This window comes from Hyperolius riggenbachi, chromosome 8 (genome assembly GCF_040937935.1).
Source record: "Hyperolius riggenbachi isolate aHypRig1 chromosome 8, aHypRig1.pri, whole genome shotgun sequence".
In the NCBI taxonomy this organism is placed as follows: domain Eukaryota; kingdom Metazoa; phylum Chordata; class Amphibia; order Anura; family Hyperoliidae; genus Hyperolius; species Hyperolius riggenbachi.
In genome coordinates, this window is record NC_090653.1 from 133,905,110 (window position 1) to 133,926,199 (window position 21,090).

Consider the following 21,090-nt stretch of genomic DNA (forward strand, 5'->3'; position numbering starts at 1 on the left):
CCAGAGTCAAAACACAGGTAATATACAGATACAATCCTAAACTGAGGTGTGACGTCCTTGGTATCAACACCTAGGAACTGGACTAAGGTCTGAGCGTTAACACCAAAGTATTCACGACAGCAGACAAAGATCAACTGACAGGCAGGGTCTAAATACCCTTGGAAGACTCCCAGCTCCACCCCATTCATTCAACCAATCAGAAGGGCGGTTGGAGTCAGCTGACCGGCCGGTCAGCTGACTGCCCTTCTACAACCATAAAGGTCCTGTCGCCTCGCGCGTGCGTGACCCTCAGCCTCTGTATACCAGACAGGCCAGGCCTCAGGTCCGCACGCGAACGCGCACCAAAATCCGCCGGCTGAGTTGCGGGACCCGCCGCCATGTTACCGGCCGTGGCGGCGGTGTCCCCACTGCTCCGTGACACCAGCGCCGTGCTGGGAAAAGGCTGCGCGGCGGAAACCGCCGGCTGTGATGCGGAGACTGCCGCCACGTTGCCCAGTGCGGCGGCGGTGCCTCTGCCAACTCTTACAGGAACGTATCATAACGGATCCAATGTTAATCTATGGATCCGTTCACATTTCCCACGTTCAAACGATTCTGTTCCGCACCATCCACTGAACGGAACGCAAGTTTGCTGCTGGACCAATTTTTCCGGACCACTAAGCCCAGCGGAACGGAAATGTACGCTAAAGCACTGCATTGGGGGCAATGAGAAAACAGAATGTTTCTTCACACTAGGGAAGAAATGGACCATTTAAGCCAGCAAAATCCTCTTTGGTGATGGGGGTCTAGGGGGGATTTGGGAAAACGAAACAGAAGCAGCTTAATGGCAATGGAGTGAAAATGGATTCGATCGACCGGTAATCAGATCTGTTTTTGCAGATCTGTTTGTGTTCCAAAGAAGAAGGGTAGTGTGGCACTCCTCTAATCAACAAAGGGGATCCTGTGGGTCAAAGGGTACAGGCCAAACGAACTCCCGCACAGTGAGTCCCAATACACAAGCATGCATGAAGTAGCCACTGACGTGTGCTCCGTGTAGTACATACAGGAAGAAAGGTAACCATGGATCGTTGTTAACAAAGGAAAAGATCGGGCACCATCCGTCATTCAGCTTATTTATTACGTAGACATAACATGTGCGGCATAGGACATAGTACATATCACCTGTGGATCATGGCGACATCTGTGCGGGGTGGAGGTGGGTGCTCAGGGCTGTAGAAAGGTCGGCGACGGCCGTTTCGCGTCCACCAGGACGCTTGGTCACGCTGCGTTCCACAAAACACTTTTGTGGAACGCAGCGTGACCAAGCGTCCTGGTGGACGCGAAACGGCCGTCGCCGACCTTTCTACAGCCCTGAGCACCCACCTCCACCCCGCACAGATGTCGCCATGATCCACAGGTGATATGTACTATGTCCTATGCCGCACATGTTATGTCTACGTAATAAATAAGCTGAATGACGGATGGTGCCCGATCTTTTCCTTTGTTGACAACTTTGCAGATCTGTTTGCCAGGCATTATTTTGTGTTTATAAATAATACCATTGTCCTTGGACTGCTTCTCTTGTTATCTCCAGGCTCATCCAAATAGATCAGCTGTCTTGAAGGTAACCGAAACTGAAACAAAAAACCTAAACTAACTAAGTTTCGTCCTTGCCGACTTGCCGATGTAGATGGCCTCTGCGCCTGCATGGCCCTGGCCGCGCACGTCCTCGATCTCACAAATACAAGAAAATCTGATACTACGCTCGCTCAGGGCGCTCTTGGCAACAGGAGCATGATCGAGGACACGCGTGGCCAGGGATGCACAGGCACGCTGGCCATTCGCTGACCAGTTGGCAAGAACGAAACTTAGTGGCAGTGGGGGTCCAGAGGATCGATCCGTGATGGCGCGGGCACAGGGCGGCTACAGAGGGCTAGTAGAAGCCCCAGGTAAGTGAAACTCTTTGTTTTTGTTTTGTTTCAATTAAGGTTGCTGGTGCCCACTAATGATCCAATTTTTTTTGCCTAAAATTACCATTTCTATGTAATATAAGTGACTGCCTAAAGCAGGGGTGTCAAACTCAAATACAAAGTGGGTCGAAATTTAGCTCTGGGACCAAGTCGCGGGCCAAACTCAATGTCTACTGCCCCCCTCTCTCCCTTATAAAGTTCCCTGGTGTCTAACAGCCCCCCTCCATCCCCTATACAGTTCCCTGGTGTCTAGAGCCCCCCTCCCTCCCCTATACAGTTGCCTGGTGTTTAGTGGTCCTCTCTCCCTCCCCTATACAGTTCCCTGGTGTGTAGTGGCCTCCCTCCTTCTCTTATACAGTGCCCTGGTATCTAGTGTTTTATGGCTTCCCTGGTTATTTGCGGCTTACTCTACAATATAGCTTCTCTGGTGGTCTAGAGTGGGTCAAACATAATGCAAAGTGCGGAAACTACCTGAGGGCCAAATCTGATGGCTCTGGGGGCCAGCTTTGGCCCCCGGGCCAGAGTTTGACACGTATGGCCTAAAGTATCCAATCAATATATGCCCTCAGTTTACCATTCTGCTACATAGATTTGGTAAGATTGGACAAAAAGATTTGATCATTAGTGGCCACAATAATGCTGCGTTCACATGTGTGAAGAAGGAAAGGGATTGGGACTTGGCATTGGAGTACTGTACACACGTCCTGAAGCAGTGGTGTAGCTAAGGAGCTATGGGCCCCGGTGCAAGTTTTACATGGGGCCCCCCCAAGCACTCTATACATAACAATTGATACGGCGCACCAAAACCTGCCAATGGCAACTACAGTGTCAGAGGTGCAAGGAGGGGATGAGAAACAGTTTGTTAATGATTACTACCATTTAAAGCATCTATAAAAGTGATTATTACCAACACAAAGCCAATAGAGAGCTAATACTGTGCTTTAGAGAGGGCCCCTCCGACCCAAGGGCCCCAATGCACTCGCTACCTCTACAACACCTGTTGCTACAACACTGTCCTGAAGCTATGGCCTTGAGACATATTCTGTTGCTATGAAATAGGGAGGAGAAGAGCAGGGACAAAGTCCTCCAGCACCCAAGGCTGAGACACCAAAGTGCGCCCCTCCACCCCTCCCACCCCAGCTGTCACTCACTGATTGCTGTTAGACTAAGAGGGCCACAGGGCACACAACCTCCCCAACACCTTAATATCTAGTTATCTGGCTTGCAGTCACTGCTATGTATCCCCTTTTCTTATTTCCTTCTGCTTCATACACAATTAGGAATGACAGCTGAATGAATTGTGCGCCCCCTCCTACACTGCGCCCTGAGGCTGGAGCCTCTCCAGCCTATGCCTCGGCTCTGGGAGGAGGAACAACAGTGCATGATGAAGCCTCTTCCAGAGGGAGGGGGAAGGAGCACAATGCACTCAGCTGAAACAATACTGCACTCTCAGCAATGCATCAGGGAGGCTGTACACATGCTAGATTCTCATCAGAGACTGTCCCTACTAGCCACCCCAACCAAGAACGCCCTAACGCGTGTGTGAAGCTTAAAACTTAAAATTTAAAAATGTAAGTTATAAACTACATATATTGTTCAGAGTTTAAACTTTAAATTTTTGTCACAGGAGTCCATTGCAGAACATATGGTTCTATAATATATAATATAGAACATTGTTATGCCTGGTACACACCATGCAATTTCCCATCACATCAACGGGTTGAATAAATAATTTCCGACAGGTCCAATATGGTTTCCGATTGATTTTCCAATTAATCTTGTACAGAAGTGATCAGAAAATCAATCAGAATCAATCGGAAATCAATGGACCTGTTGGAGAATACCGATTCGACCTATCGATCTGATGGGAAATTGCATGGTGTGTATCTGGCATGAATTACTAACTCTGCTTTTTCCAGAGCATCAATCAATTAGGCTCATACCTGCACTGTAATAATGGATTGGTGGATAGAAGGTAGTCTGATTGCATTTCAGGTAACAGTGTGTTGTCATTCAGGATCATTGTGAGCGGAACCCCAGTTCCAATAGTAGAAATGGTACAGATCAGGTGGTGTTCCCTCCAGACTTGTGCTTTATTCCTAGGACCCACGTGGTGCACTTGCCCTGCGTTTCCTGCCAGCCCTTTTCTCCTCAGTTTAATCCTCACACCCACAGCGACCCAGATCTTTAAATTCAGCAGCAATTCTTTCTCAGGTTTCAGCAAGTCATTGGCAGCCGGGGCTATTTTTGGGACATTTTTTCTCTCTCGCTCTCTCTCTCTGTAGTGCAGATGCAGCTCAGGGAAACGCAGGGAGCATGATAAGAACCTGCAGCTATATGCATTGTGAAATCCTGCCTTTCCCACTGCTTTCCCTGTCCCCTTCCTCCGATCAGCCCCTTGCTCAGGCAGCCGGCGGAGGCTGTCCAGCAGGATCCCAGGCTCCTTCTCTCGGACCGGCAGACAGCTGCAGCACGGTAAGGACAGCACACTTCACACTGCAGCATATTCTCCTGATGGGATCTGTGTAGGGAGAGCTGGCATTCTGTGGCCGTCTATTTCAAATCTGTCTCTGCTGCCATGGCAGGCATAGCCAGGCTCCAGTGATCTCCATTTCTCTGCACTTGTAAGTAGTGCTATTCTCTTCATCTTGTGTATGTATGGATGTATGTATGGTGGGGTTTCTATTCAGGTGATTCAGAGTAATGATTTATCAGTAATGGCCAGAATCTATCTATCTATCTATCTATCTATCTATCTATCTATCTATCTATCTATCTATCTATCTATCTATCTATCACCTAATCTATCCAATTAATCTATCTTCTGCATCTCCTTCCTACATACAGTATGTATTATAGGCCTATCTTATCTATCTATCTATCTATCTATCTATCTATCTATCTATCTATCTATCTATCTATCTATCTATCTATCTATCTATCTATCTATCTATCTATCACCTAATCTATCCAATTAATCTATCTTCTGCATCTCCTTCCTACATACAGTATGTATTATAGGCCTATCTTATCTATCTATCTATCTATCTATCTATCTATCTATCTATCTATCGCTCTGTCTAACTATATACATTGTTGCCTCTATGCCGGTAATACTAAATTGGCCTGTATAAATTAACATTCGATCTGCTTGCCTGTCCATCCTCTTCCTGCTTTTACTCCTGAACAGGCCTATGTACATACATTATCTATCTATCTATCTATCTATCTATCTATCTATCTATCTATCTATCTATCTATCTATCTATCTATCTATCTATCTATCGCCTTTGTTAGACTGAATTGGGTTATATCAATTAACATGTCATTTATTATAAGTCTTGAGTGTTTCATCTATCCCTCTACTTAATTACACATCACATTTATCTGTCTATCTATCTAACCATCTCTCTATCTTCCTATGTTATGTGTACTATCCACTCATTCTTTATAAGTAAGGCTTGCTCTGGTACATATGGAATGCATATACAGTATATATATATAAATGAATAGTTCTAATATGGGATGTAAGTTGGGGCTGAAACAGTTAATGACCTCGCAGCCCTCTTCCCGATTCTGCACTAGGCTATAGGAATGTCATTAATCATAGTCATTGGAACATATAGTCCAAGAGTGCGAAGTGAGAAGTGCATGACGCAGCACTGAGTGGTAATCTTGGGACCCCACTTATGAGCTGTGTACAGTAACATGGTGCTACCCTACAGTCACACACTGTGAGCCTGAGGGAATGTGCCAAGGCAGGCTGCAGAACTTTGCACACACTCATTGAAACAGCCAGATATTTCTCAGCAGCTATGCCTCCAGGTGTAATGGGGCTTCCTTGTCTTGCTCTGTAAGATCATAGCCTAATGAATCAGCAGTGATATCAATATCCCCCTACATTGCCTAGGAGGAATGAATGTGCATCCTATCTTGCTAGGCCCTGCGCAGTGTGGGACTGTAGGCATCCTCACCACTCAGCTCTATTGGAGTAATGATGTTAAAAATTGCTACGCTTACCAAGAAGCAGATGGTCACATGTTTTGCAAGTCACAAGTCTCATACAGGCAGAGCAAAGAGCAGTGGTGAATAATGTGTGGTTGCCATGAGTGTCCAGTTTAAGTTTACTGTAAGAATATTATAAAAAGATGAATTGATTGGTTGTGGACTTGCACATTTTGTGTACTTTCTAAAGGTCTGTGACATTTTTGTGTTAATATGTTACAAGTAGTAGGGAATACAGAGGTTGCGACCACACCAGGGCCCTTGGGCCAGAGGGGCCCTCCCTCAGCCAAAATATTATCTCTCTATTGGTTCTATGCTGGTAATAATCACTTTTATTGATGCTTTGAATGGTGGTAATCATTAACAACCTGTTTCCCATCCCAATCTTGCACCTCTCATACTGTGGTTGTCTTTAGCAGGTTTTGGTGCCCCGTTAAATTGTTATGTATAGAGTGCTTGGGGGCCCCCAATGTAAAACTTGCACTGGGGCCCATAGCTCCTTAGCTACACCACTGGTTACAAGTCTATTCCATGATCTCAGGCAGACTGGTTTATTATACAGCTGTGGGGTATCCTGTTGTAGGAAGTGTAGGCACTGTACAGAACCATGCACAGCTCACACATTTCACCTGCTGAACTGGGGTGCACCCCAAATCAAGGTAACTGGCAAAAACCCAGCACTAACCACACATTGATCACTTTTGCTGTAAATTAAATTGGCCCTTCAGCTATAGTATTTTTAATCCTAGTTACAGTGGAAATAGTTAAAACCGCCAATGAGTTTTTCCTCATTTCCTGTATAGCGTCACTGAGAATAGGAATCAATGTGAAATCTGTTAGGGATGCAGACAGTAATAAAACCATTATTTATTTTGCCACTGAAAAGATACTTCCTGGCCCATTTGCAGGGACACTGTATAGGGACGGAGGGAAAATCACCAGACAGTAATAGAACCATTATTTATTTTGCCACTGAAAAGATACTTCCTGGCCCATTTGCAGGGACACTGTGTAGGGACGGAGGGAAAATCACCAGACAGTAATCCAAAGCTGACAGACCTTTATTGGTAAAAGGAAAGACCCCCTTATTTGTTCCATAATACAGTAGAGTCTCGGTTATTCGCCACTGGCGGGGATTGGCTAATGTTGGATAAGTGTGCGTTCTGTTTGCTTGACACTCAATTTTAAAAATAGGCATAGCTAATACAGTACTATATACCGGTAAGTACAAAAAGACAGTCCGTGCACTGTTCCTGTTGTTGCTTTTATTCCTGCATTCGCCACATTACAAACGTAAACATTTCCAACACAGTGACAAATGTAAAGTTCAAACCTGAATCCGAGGTTGGTGCAGGGACGGGTGTGGGAAGGGTGACCGGGGGATGGATGGACGGCACAACAGCCGTTTCGCACTGATGCGGCACCTGCTAACGTGTGTATGTCCTGGGCCAGGAACGGTGCACAGACTGTCTTTTCGTACTTATATATGCCAGAGTGTTTTCCTACACATCCTCAGTTCCACGTTCCTATGCCATACTATGCATAGAGGGACGGAGTACATGAAATAGTGCAAGGTGCAGTGCAAGCCCTCACCCTCGCCTGCCGAGTGCCAAGTGTTTTTTTTTTCTCTCTGTGTACCCATAATACAGTACTATACTATACTCCACTCAATATACGGTACATATCAGCAAAGTGCCCGTTATTCGGAACGCAGGCATCCAGAAGTCTCAACTACCCGGCTTGCCTGAGGTGGAGAACGATGGGCAGATCTTTCCTTAATTGCAGAGTTTTGAGCAGCAGAAGCGACTTACCAACCTCCGAGCACCGTCTTCTACACGTCCTGTAGCTCCCAGTGGCTTTCCTTTGTGCATACACGGCACCTGGCGTGTCACCTGACCCACATTGTGTCACATGCATGCTTTGGGAGCCATACAGGAAAGGCCCTGGGAGTTTGAGGAAGTGTAGAAGACGGCGCCCGGCACGTTTTTTCTGCCTTGCACCGCCATGCACAAGGGGGAGGTTAGTGTTATTTTGCGCAGGTTGCCTGACTTCTCAAGCTACCGGCAAACACACATTCGGCACAAGGGGATCCCTGCCTGTGCCATATTCCAGGGACTTTGTTGTATTAACCTTGGATTTCAGTCTTTAAGCATAGCAGAACCCACAAACAGCCTAAGAAGTTGGCCTCCACCATCATGAGTACTGCCAGCGATTTGTGATAGTTGATTGATACTGTTGGTTAGCTGAGTTCCGGATAACCAGGACTCTACTTGTATGCTGAAAAGAAGGGCAAGTCTGTCTTAAGCCCCATACATACGCTCAACAGCGGTCTTTTATGCTTTCACAAGTTTTGTTGTGAAACAAGTTAAAACACCTAAAAAAAGTATTTTGCTATTGTGCAAAGAGATGATAAGACTGATAAGAAGTCAATTCAACTGTTGGATTGACTTCTTATCAGTCTTATCAGCTCTTTGAACAATAGCAAAATACTTTTTAGGTGTTTCAACTTGTTTCCCAGCAAAAGTTGTGAAAGCATAAAAGAGCGATGTTGAGCGTGTGTATGGGGCTTTATCCACAATCAAAAGATTTGTAAGGTAAATGCAGAGATGGCTAAAAAACACCAGATGTTGTGATCCTTTATTGTGTACTATAGGTGAATACTTAGCACCCCATGAAACTGACTGGTGCTCTGCTTAAAAGTCTATGTCCAGGGTAAATAAGTGATTTTGGATAGTGAAGACGGGAGCTAGAGCCACTGCTTAGTTTTCATCTTTCTTCCCATTGGGTACTGAGTTTCTGAGGGACAAGCAAAGATTGTCAATGTATCAGTTGTGTCTGAATCACAAACCTGAAACAAGCGTGTAACAAATGCAGTAAAACTTAACGGAGGACTGCAACAAGATGGATATGGAGGCTGCCATATTAATTTCCTTTAAAACAATACCAGTTCTCTGGCAGCCCTGCTGATCCTCTGCCTCTAATACTTTTAGCCATAGACCCTGAACAAGCACATGCAAATCAGATGTTTCTGACATTATTGCCAGATCTGACAAGATTAGCTGCATACTTGTTTCTGCTGTTGTTCAAACACTACTGCAGCCAAATAGATCATCAGGGCTGCCAGGCAACTGGTATTGTTTAAAAGGAAATAAATATGGAAGGCTACCTATGCATCTCACTCCAGTTGACCTTTAAAAAGAAACTGTAGTGAAAATAACATGAATAAAATTTCTTATTGTTTACAATATTAATTTATAGTTTAATCAGTGTTTACCCATTGTAAAATCTTTTCTCTCCCTGATTTATATTCTGAGATTTTTCAGGTGCTGGCATCTTTAATTCTGCCAGGTGTACAAAATGTTCGTTACTGAGAGTTCTGTGTTCTGTACAGATGTACAGAATGTTCGTTGAGAGTTCTATGCACAGTGGGAGATGCTTGGCAGTTAGAAAAAGCAGTTATTTCCCACAATGCAAGGAGGTTCAAAGACAGCAAACTGTTTGCTCATGACATCACACCGTGGGAGGGGTTTCACCACAATATCAGCCGTACAGACCCTCCTGATGATCTATTCGAGAAAAGATAAAGCTCTTTCGTGGGAAAGGGGGTATCAGCTACTGATTGCAATGAAGTTAAATCCTTGGTTAAAGTTTCTCTTTAAGTCAAACATCTGATCTCTATGCTTGTTCAGGGTCTATGAGTAAAAGTATCAGAGGCAGAGGATCAGCAAAACAGCCATGCAATGTGCATTGTTTAAAACACAAGACACATAACATATATATATATTGCGCTTTTCTCCTGGCAGACTCAAAGCGCCAGAACTGCACCCACCAGGACAGGCTCTATAAGCAGTGGCAGCATTAGGTAGCCTTGCCCAAGGTCTCCTACTGAATAGGTGCTGACATGCTGAACAGGAAGAGCCAAGATTGGAACCTAGATTGCCTGTGTCAGGGGCAGTGCCTGTAACCATTACACTATCCAGCCACTATGGCAGCTTCCATATCCCACTTTAGTTGTCCTTTGAAGCATAACTACAGCCAGCAAGCAAACAGTGTTGCTATTATCAGATCATATAACTATTAGCAGAAATGATGTGTGCCAATCCCTTGTACTGGAAATGTCATCATACAGTCATCTGTATTAATGTGTGGGGGCAGCACATAAAAAAGTGTAGTTCTCTTGCACTTATCATGCATTGGCAGTGCTGTAAGAAAAAAGCTTGGTTGCTGTTTCTAATGAACAGAATTACATTTAGGGGTGAGAAAAGTGCATAAGCTGGTAGTGTACCACATGGCTGAACACCGAGTTCTTCATCTAAACAAAGTAACACAGCTGTTTAACCCTTCTTGAAGCACATAAAAAGTGCATTTCTATCTTTAAATTTTATAAAAGGCGGTTAGGAGGCAGTTGTTACACCTCCTGACTTTATGATCACATAACAGCACAGTGCTGTCATTCAAAATGCCAACATAAAAAAATAAAATCATCAAGACCATGTTTCACTTTAATTACAACTCTGAGCCTGTTGGGATACTTCTCTACCAAATTTGCGTTCAAGATTATGCAATATCTGCCCACTCTTTTTTACAGAACTGTTCAGGCCCAGTCAGATGGGATGGTGACAGTTGGTGGAGTGCACTCTTCAAGTCATTCCACTGTTTGTCAGTAGGTTTTAATTCTAGGTTCCTAATAAGCAAATAGTGTCTAATAATCCACACACATACCTCTTCTCTTGTAGGGATCAGGTGAATGTTCAGATGGATTAGGTAATCCAATCCAAACCACAATAATATACGAATGCGAACACTCCAGATGGGGATGTACTTTAAATCCATAGTGATATTAGAAGCTTCTTACTGTATTACACCATATGCATTTGAAGTGCTGGCTTTTGTGTAGTATGGCTCCTACTAGGCCATGCTTGGACATTAAAGGGCAGCTGTAAGGAGATGAATATGGAGGCTGCCATATTTATTTCCTTTTAAACAATGCTAGCTGCCTGGCTGTCCTGCTGAGCACCTGCCACTAATACTTTTAGCCATACACCCTGAACAAGCATGCAGCATATCAGGTTTTTCTGACATTATTGTCAGATCTGATAATATTATCTGTATGCTTGTTTTTAGTGTGTTTTAGACACTTCTGCAGGCAAATAGACCAGCAGGGCTGCCAGGCAACTGGTATTGTTTAAAAGGAAGTAAATATGGCAGCCTCCATATCCCTCTCGTTACAGTTGTCCTTTTAAAGGGAAGGTCTGAGATGATTAAAAAGCAAAAATCTACTTACCTGGGGCTCCCTCCAGCCCTTGGCAGCCGCCCTGTGCCCTCGCCGCAGCTCCGGTGGCTCCTGGTCCCCTCTGGTGCAGATGCTGACCTCGCAAGGTCGGCATTTACTTGTACCTCAGCATGCGGCTCACAGAGTCTCACTGACGTTATTCGGACTGTACTGTGCAGGGACAGAACTACTGCGTCTACGCAGTACAATCTGGATCAGATGACGTCAGCGTGACTCAGTGAGACCCACGCTGAGGTGCAGTAGGCGTTTTGTACCAGAGGGGACCCTGGGCCACCGGCGAGGGCACAGGATGGCTGCAAGGGGCTGAAGGAAGCCCCAGGTAAGTAGATTTTTGCTTTTTAATCACCTCGGACCTTCCCTTTAAGGCTAGATTCACACTGTGGGGGTTGCATAACGCACATGTTAAAATGAGTGTGAACTGCAATGGAGACTGGACATAGACTTAAATTCAAAGTCTGCATGCAGTAAGTTAGAAAAACGCAATCTGTTACAACACAGAAGTGTGAACAGCCCCATAGCATTGTATGGGCACCGTCACCGTGTGGTCAGTTTTGCTGTTGGCTTCAGGTCATTATATGTTGGATAGAGGAACCTTCTTTTCGTTGATGACTTTCTGGCAGAGGGCAGCAGGTTTTCTTGAAGACTTTGGCAGTATTTAGCCCAAAGCACCCTGCTGGCAAGTTTGGTCAGAACACTTTGTTCTTTTATCTGGAGTAAGGAATCCTTACTCCAGATAAAAGAACAAAGTGTTCTGACCAAACTTGCCAGCAAGGAAATGATGAATACCGCTACACCCCTCTATGTCCCTGGATAGTGTTCGACCAGGTCAGCCAGTCCCAGAGAACATCAAGAATAAGAGGAAGGTCAGCATTTATCCAAAGGTTCCTTTATTATTGGACATATTCAAAATAAAACGGTCACAAGCATCACATTGCTGACATGTTTCAGACAAAGACTAGTCCTTAACTACTGCTGCACGCTCCCGTGCAGCCGCCACAGTTCCCACTCATTGATCTAAGTCCCCATTACAAAGACCGATGGCTTCTATTAGAATCTTTCTAAAGAAAAAAAAAGTTTCACGTCCTCCTTGACTACTTCCTGGAAGAGAGAGCGCTCGCTTACTGGAAGAAAAAAAACATTTGACTGAGGCCATCTTGTGGCCAAATAGTATAACTACATCTACATTCATTTTTTTAAATAAAATCACAAACAAATACATTTAAAATTAGCTGTTTACACACTACAAACAATACCTAAATAAAATGTTTAACTGAATAAAAGTAAAAAAATTACAGTTTAAAAAAAAAACATAAATAGTTACCTAAGGGTCTGAACTTTTTTAATATGCATGTCAAGAGGGTACAGTACTAATATTTTTTTAAATTATAAGCTTGTAAATAGTGATGGACGCAAAACCGAAAAAATGCACCTTTATTTCCAAATAAAATAATGGCGCCATACATTGTGATAGGGACACAATTTAAATGGTGTGATAACCGGGACAAATGGGCAAATAAAATATGTGGGTTTTAATTATGGTAGCAGGTATTATTTTAAAGCTATACTGGCCGAAAACTGAGAAATAACTAATTTTTTCAATTTTTTTCTTAATTTTCCCGTTAAAATGCATTTAGAAAAAAAAATTCTTAGCAACATTTACCACCCAAAGAAAGCCTAATTGGTGGCGGAAAGAACAAGATATAGATCAATTCATTGTGATAAGTAGTGGTAAAGTTATTGGCAAATGAATGGAAGGTGAAAAACGACTGAAGGCTGAACTGGTTAATCATAGCTAGTTACAAAATGGCACTGTGAATACATATATAGAGATCTGTGTACTAGGCACCACCCACCAAGCCATCCCCAAAAGGGGAGGTGAATTTCAAAAGGAAAGGAGGGTGGGTCAAGGAAAATAGTATCAAATTTGACACTTAGGTAACATTCTTTCAGGTCACAGATATAATATGAAATAACAATCACAAAAATAAAATCTTATAAAACTATAAGTACAATAAAACCGTCCAAGATGGACATAAAAATGCCAAAGAACACGATAAATGAAGGGAGAAACAATATATATATGTAATGAAGTGCAAGGGAAAGAGGTCAGTGGAAATGTAATGGACTATGTAGTGAGCACCAAATCCTACCTGGCATTTAAGCCATGAGGGATCCTCGTGCCTAGATGAAAAATCCACATGACCTCTCTCCTAAGCAATCTCCCATACAGATCCCCCCCTCTCAGAGGGGACCATTCTTTCTATTCCCTGAAATGAAAAGCCAGTCATATCACCTCCATACGACTCTTGAAATTTTTTAGCAACATTTGTAATATTTAGGGCCCGTTTCCACTTGTGCGATGCAAATTCGTTGCGGAAAACGCGAAAACGAATTTGCATGCGGATGCGAATTTTACTGCGAATTCGCGTACATTTTCATGTATGTTAGTACAAATTTAACCATATCTATGCCTGTGTGCTTTTACATTGTTGTTATGTGAAAACGTACGCGAATTCATGGTAAAATTTGTATAGCGAAAACGCATCCGAATTTCGTATTAAATACGTTGTATGCGAATCTCACACCGCCTTGCGGTGTGAGAATTCTGATGGCTCTGCCGTGCACACAAAACCGCACAGGATTTCTGACAAGTGGAAACAGGCCCATCCACTTGTATTGATTATGCGAATCTGCATGTAGAAAATGCATGCAGATTCGCGATAGTGGAAACTGGACCTTAGGGTTAACCAGCCTGAGCCAAGGTAGTGTTCGACTATTCTCTGCCTCAACGGCCTAGTGGTGCAACCTACATATTGCAGACGACTGGCATCATGTGACTACTTGATTCTTTCATTTGGAGGCTTTGCAATTTCCATTCATTATAATGGATTGAATTGCAATGGCGAAACGCAATGGCGCCGTGCGTTATGATGGTAGTTCTGTTTCCCAATGCGCTTAAGTGGGGAAGGGGCTTAAGGAAGCTGACATATTTATCAAGCATTTTATTTAAAAAAATCTGTTAATGCATTATCTTTATATAGGAAATATTAAAGAAAACCTGAATTGAAAATTAAAAGTCAAAATAAGCATACACAAGTCATACTTACCTTCCATGTAGTCTACTCCTCAGTGTCTTTCTCCTGTCCCGCGTCCTGTTTGTTCACTGTGATCAATGGAATTTTCCGTCCTCCGTTTTAAAAATGGCCATTACCCCATAACAGCTTTTTGGTCAGCACACTGTTAAACTGTGACATCGTCCACTTGAGCCATAGGGAAACATGGACATTACCTGGTACATCAGTTTTCCTCTCAGCTATAACTGACAGCAACTGCTATTTTACTGACAGCAACTGATATATTTCAGATCTGACAAAATATTGTCAGAACTGGGAGGGATTATTGTCACAAGAAAATGGTGAGCTTCTGAGAGGAACTGATGGCGAGGTAACTATGTAATGGTTATTTGAAGTTACCTTATGTGTTTATTTTAAATATTTTTACTCAGTACAGGTTCTCTTTAAAAACGCAATATGGAAACACAGTAAAAAGACACATAAAATGCAAACACAGAAAAAAAAAGAAACCCATATGGCAGAAAACGCATGGTTTTCCACTCAGGCAACTGTGCTCCCAGTCCTAGTCTAATACGTTTAGCCATTGATACTGAACAAACTTGCAGATCAGATGTTTCTGACGGAAGTCTGACTGAATTAGTTGCATGCTTGTTTTAGGTGTGTGATTCGGACACTACTGCAGCCAAAGAGATCAGCAGGATGCCAGGCAACAGGTATTGTTTAAACATAAATAAATCCATATACCTCTCACTTCAGGTGTACTTCTACTAAAAGGGACAGATAGGCAGAAATTAGCGTTACTGCTGTGCCCACTAAGTGGACCACCAAAAACTGTGTGACCTGTAGCTTTAGATTGACCAGGAATATTGCCAAATCTTGCCAATTGCCAAATATTACCAAATTAGAAAGGACCTCCGCTTTTGGGGTTAACAATTGATAAATAACAGCACTGAATGATACATACTTACTTTTTGCTTGTTCATTTATATTTGTTAAAAAAATTGATTTTATAACTATCGAAACATATATTCTTCGTACTTATAACATCTTATTGTTGCTTAGTGTCAGGTTGTTTGTGCTGTGTTGCTTGCAATGGTTCATCTATAATATATAAAAATTATTTGCATGGATAGTATATAATAAAAAAATAAATTTGGTACATGTAGGTCTTATCACTTTATGTGACTTCTAGGGGAACATGAAGCAATAGGGATATGGAGGCTGCCATATTTATTTCCTTTTAAACCATATCAGTTGCCTGGCAGTTCTGCTGACCATTCTGGCACAGTGCCGGATTTCCGACCAGGCAACCAAAGCAATTGATCAATGTCAAGGGGGGAGGGCCATAAAGATTTAATGCTTCTGTTCATGTAGTCTTTAACCACTTGAGGACCGTGGGCTTTACCCCCCTTAAGGACCAGGCACTTTTTTTCTATTCAGACCACTGCAGCTTTCACGGTTTATTGCTCGCTCATACAACCTACCACCCAAATGAATTTTGGCTCCTTTTCTTGTCACTAATAAAGCTTTCTTTTGTGGCTATTTGATAGCTGCTGCGATTTTTACTTTTTATTATATTCATCAAAAAAGACATGAATTTTGTCAAAAAAAATATTTTTTTAACTTTCTGTGCTGACATTTTTCAAATAAAGTAAAATTTCTGTATACATGCAGCACGAAAAATGTGGACAAACATGTTTTTAATTTAAAAAAAACCCATTCAGCCTATATTGATTGGTTTGGGTAAAAGTTATAGCATTTACAAACTATGGTGCAAAAAGTGATTTTTCCCATTTTGAAGCATCTATGACTTTTCTGACCACCTGTCATGTTTCATGAGGGGCTAAAATTCCAGGATAGTATAAATACCCCTCAAATGACACCATTTTGGAAAGAAGACATCCCAAAATATTCACTGAGAGGCATGGTGAGTTCATAGAAGATTTCATTTTTTTGTCACAAGTTAGCGGAAAATGACACTTTGTGACAAAAAAGAAAAAAAAAAGTTTCCATTTCTGCTAACTTGCGACAAAAAAAAAATGAAATCTGCCACGGACTCACTATGCTCCTCTCTGAATACCTTGAAGTGTCTACTATACCCAAAATGGGGTAATTTGTGGGGTTTGGAGTGTGGGGAGTGGAGTCAAGCTAACTGATTATCTATTAATACTGATCTGCTAGTATAATATTATCATTATAGGCAGTCAGGGAGTGTGTATGTGCTTTGTGGATGTTGGTATCCTTGGCCGGCCAGGAATTTGTTTGTGACAGGCTCTACAATACACTTGTTTTGTCTTTTTATTTTTTTTTCACTATTCAAAGCTTTATTGAGTATAAAAAGTGCAAAGATACAAACATTTCAGAATCAGATAAGCATACAAAGCACTTTATGAGAACATAGACAGGTTAAAAGAGTCAAGCCTGTTAAATAGGATGCAACGGGGTGTTGCTGCTTGTATGAGGGCCAGGGTGATTTAATTTCCACATATTATAGCTAATATCCCTGCATGCTAATGAGAAGAGGGGAGTATTCACAGAAAGGAAAAATAGAGTAAGGGCAGAAACAAAGAAATAGAGAGGCTATAGGTATACCCAGGGGGTTTATTGCTGAAGGGGGTGTTCAGGCGATGTAGGAGGGCTTATTCTGGGAGCCTGTCATGTTTGCACCCTCACTCTTTGTTGAAAGTCATCAGATAGTTTGAAGTGATGCCAAACTGCCCATGTGATATTGAATTTTTCGAGTTTATCCGCCGCCGCTGACACCAGTTCCTCCATTTCGGCAGTAGCATCAACTCTACGTACCCACTCAGATAGAGAAGGGGAAATGTTGGATTTCCAGTGTATCGGAATAAGTGCTCGTGCTGCGTTAATCAGGTGGATTAGTATGGACTTCTTATATGCTCTAATGGAGGAGGTGATGTCATGCAGGAGGAGGCAGGCTGGAGTGAATGGAATCCTATCAGTTGTGATATGCTCCATTAGGGAGTGTGTCGCTTTCCAAAAACCACGTATGGCAGGGCATTCCCAAAAAATATGAAGAAGTGTTCCCCCCGATGCGCCGCATCTCCAACATTGGTCTGGGACAGATGGGAAGATTTTGTGAAGTACATGTGGTGTCTTATACCAGCGCGTCAGGATCTTGTATCCAGGTTCCTGAGTGTTAGTATTTAAAGAACCTTTGTGGTTAAAAAGGATGATTTGTCCCCATCTATCATTGTCAAATTTAAGATTCAGGTCTCTTTCTCATTTGTCTTGGAATTTGGTGCTTCCATCCCAGCTTGCGCCAAGCAGAAGTTGGTACACGGAGGACACCAGGTGTCTATGGGGGCCCTCACTGACCACCAGGTTTTCGAAGGGGGTGAGTGGTTTGGACCAGTTTTTCTTAATTTTGTCACTTTTGAGGTAAAGGGAGATCTGTAGATATTGCCACCAAGTAAGGGGGGGGTCTCCGACAATGAATTAAGTTCCGATAGGGATTTTAATCTACCATTGCTTATAAAGTCTTTCACCCGAGGAGTTGAAAGGATAGGGTGGTTAGAAAGGAAGGGGATTTCCCGAGCAGGCGGAAATTGAGGGTTATGGATTAGGGGGGTTAGTGTAACGATGTGTGGTGTTTGGTGCACACTCAGAGTATTCAGATTGTTGGTGATCCGCAGTATCACCAATAATGCTGATAAATCCGATTATGTGGCGATCTGCGGAATCACCAATAATGCGGATATTTATTTGTAACTCTGGATACCGGGGTATAACGACAGTGGAAAACCCACCACACTGATATCTTTAAGAGGACTGGCTACCTCTAAAAGAGAAACGCAGTGTGTGCGATTCTGCGACAAGATGACGTAACGCTAGAATCGCGTTCCCCAGCAGCAATGATATATTGGGGAACCACTGAGACCTCCGCAAGGAGGGATTCAGCAGAATAAACCCTTTAGTGGGAGAACCACTAAAGAGGGTAAAGTCAGACGGAAACGGTTCGGTAACAAACTGGCTGCGAGGTACCGAATCGTGAAACAGAGAGCAGAGTCAGAAATCTAGCCAAGGTCAGTAACGGAAATCAGATAGGCGGAGGTACAAAGTCAGAAAGCCGAACTCGTAGTGAAATAGACAAGCAGAGGTTCGGCAACGGGAGATCAGAAAATGGCACAGATAACAATAGTGCTTGCGAATATATTGGCAAAACCAATATATGTAGCAGATCAGGAAAATAACAAATCTGACTGTTGTGGGCTAGTTACGGCAAGCCGCACTTGGCCTACGATGGTACTGACTGTCAGATCACTATCTGGCTGACTATTAGATCAACTGACTGGCTGACTATAACAGAGATCAGGTTACATACAAATATACAATAATCAGGAAAACAACAAAGACTGACTGATGAGAGACAGGAGCCTTGCTCCAGCTAGGACTGTCTCTCTCGGATCTAGCTAAGGTCTGAGGGCTATAACAAAGTAACGCTTACTGCAGGCAACTTGCAACTGACAGAATGCCTGCTTTTATACTGTGCTGGGCTCAAACAGCCCGCCCAGCCAATCAGCCAATCACAACACAGCTCAAGGACCTTGCAGCACAGCTCAAGGACCTTACTGAGGTCAGCTGACCAGCTGGTCAGCTGACTCTCCTTCTAAGAGTATAAAAGGCTTTATTGCACACGCGCGCAGCCCCTACGGGGTCCAGACTGGATTGAGGATAGCGTTGGTGTGTGACAGGCCCTGAGGCCTGTGAGGGAAGAACCGGACCACAGCCTCGACGTAAAGTACGCCGAGAGGCCTGTGACCGAACGGTGGATCGCACCGCCGATGCGGACGTTTCTCTGCGTTCCGCATGCGACCATGTGGTGGATGGTGCCGCTGATGCGGACGCGGACAAACCTCCGCGTTCCGCTTGCTGAATGCGGTCAGGCCGCCGTCTTATGACAGTACCCCCCCTTTCAGGCGTGGCCTCCGGACATGCCTCTCCAGGTTTCCCAGGATGTGACTCATGAAACTTCTTTCTTATCTCTTTGGCATGCAGATCTCGAAGGGGAACCCATAATCTTTCCTCTGGTCCATACCCCTTCCAGTGTACCAGATACTGAACTTTATTGCGTACAATGCGAGAATCCAGGATATCCTGAACCTCATACTCCAGTTCCCCATCGACCACCACAGGAGAAGGGGGAGCCGAGTCTACCCTAACAGCAGGTTTCAATAGGGAGACATGGTATGTCCTGCCACATCTCAGACTGGCAGGTAGTTTCACCCTGTATGTCACATCATTAATCTTTCTTTCCACAGGGAAAGGCCCAATAAACCGGGGACCCAGTTTTGCCGATGGCTGTCTGAGAGAGATATGTTTGGTGGATACCCAAACAAAATCCCCCGGAACAAAGTTCCATTCAATGGAACGTCTCTTGTCCGCATACTTTTTCTGGATCTTAAAGGCCTTATTCAGATTGTACCTGACATTCTCCCAAATTTTCTTGAAGGCTCCTTGCCACTCCTGGAGAGCCGGAAGAGGTGACTCCCTGACTGGAAGCGACGAGAATTTGGGTGATCTCCCGTAAACGACCTGAAATGGAGAATACCCGGAAGATGTGTTCCTGAGATTATTGTGAGCGAATTCAGCAAATGGCAAGAATTTCACCCACAGATGTTGCGCCTCCGCCACATAACATCTGAAGAATTGTTCAAGGGATTGGTTGATTCTCTCTGTCTGCCCATTGGTCTGGGGATGGTAGCCAGACGACAAAGACAGAGAGATGCCCAAATCTTTGCAAAAGGACCTCCAGAACTTAGATACAAACTGTACCCCTCGGTCTGAAACCACATCCACAGGAATTCCATGAAGCTTAAAGATGTTATGCACAAATCGTTCTGCCAAATCCTGAGCAGACGGCAACCCGGGCAGAGCACCAAAATGTGCCATCTTACTGAACCTGTCAGTTACGACCCAGATGACGGTCTTACCGTCAGATTCAGGCAGTTCACCCACAAAGTCCATGGAGATGTGGGACCATGGAACCTGTGGAGAAGGCAGGGGTTGGAGAGACCCGGCTGGAGCCTTCCTGGAAGATTTGCACCTGGCACAGACAGAACAGGACTTGACAAACTCCTCACAGTCGGACATGAAAGAAGGCCACCAGACAGCCGTACTCAACAGTTCCTGAGTACGGGTAATGCCCGGGTGTCCCACATTCTTGTGTTCATGAAACATACGTAGCACTTGCCCTCGGAAGCGGATGGGAACATACAGGAGACCCTCGGGTTTCCCCTTAGGAACATTAGCCTGACATGCCGAAAGCACCTTGGAAAGATCCTCCAAGATCTCAGTAGCTGCCATAAAGTACTTTTCAGGGAGGATATTAGTGGGAGTAGCAGATGGGGCAGACTCAGGCTCAAAGCACCTAGACAAAGCATCAGCCTTAACGTTCTTGTCACCTGGCCTATACGTGATCACAAAATCAAAACGAGAAAAGAAAAGCGCCCATCTGGCCTGTCTGGGCGTTAACCTCTTAGCTTTCTCGATGTATTCGAGGTTTTTGTGATCTGTATACACTGTAAAAGGGAACTCTGCCCCTTCCAACCAATGGCGCCACTCCTCCAGTGCCAGTTTGATGGCCAACAGCTCTCGATTCCCCACATCATAATTTTTCTCCGCGGGCGCAAACCTCCTTGAGAAGTATGCACACGGATGGACCTTACCATCCGGGCCAAATGCCTGCGATAAAACTGCGCCGACTCCTACATCGGACGCATCCACCTCCACAATGAAGGGGCGGGTG

General features: G+C 43.9%; 1 protein-coding gene across 3 annotated transcripts in view; it reads left to right on the forward strand.

Annotated features, from left to right (window-relative positions):
* Positions 1-4,238: 4,238 nt before the first annotated feature.
* Positions 4,239-21,090, forward strand: part of AMMECR1 (AMMECR nuclear protein 1) — a 241,644-nt gene continuing 224,792 nt past the window's right edge. For 2 of the 3 annotated variants that reach the window (XM_068251122.1, XM_068251121.1), the window contains exon 1: positions 4,239-4,424. The gene's annotated coding sequence lies outside the window, so the exon portion shown is untranslated. Of the gene's footprint in view, positions 4,425-4,536; positions 4,574-21,090 lie in introns of those variants that run through there. The other variant, XM_068251123.1, reaches the window with a different exon arrangement.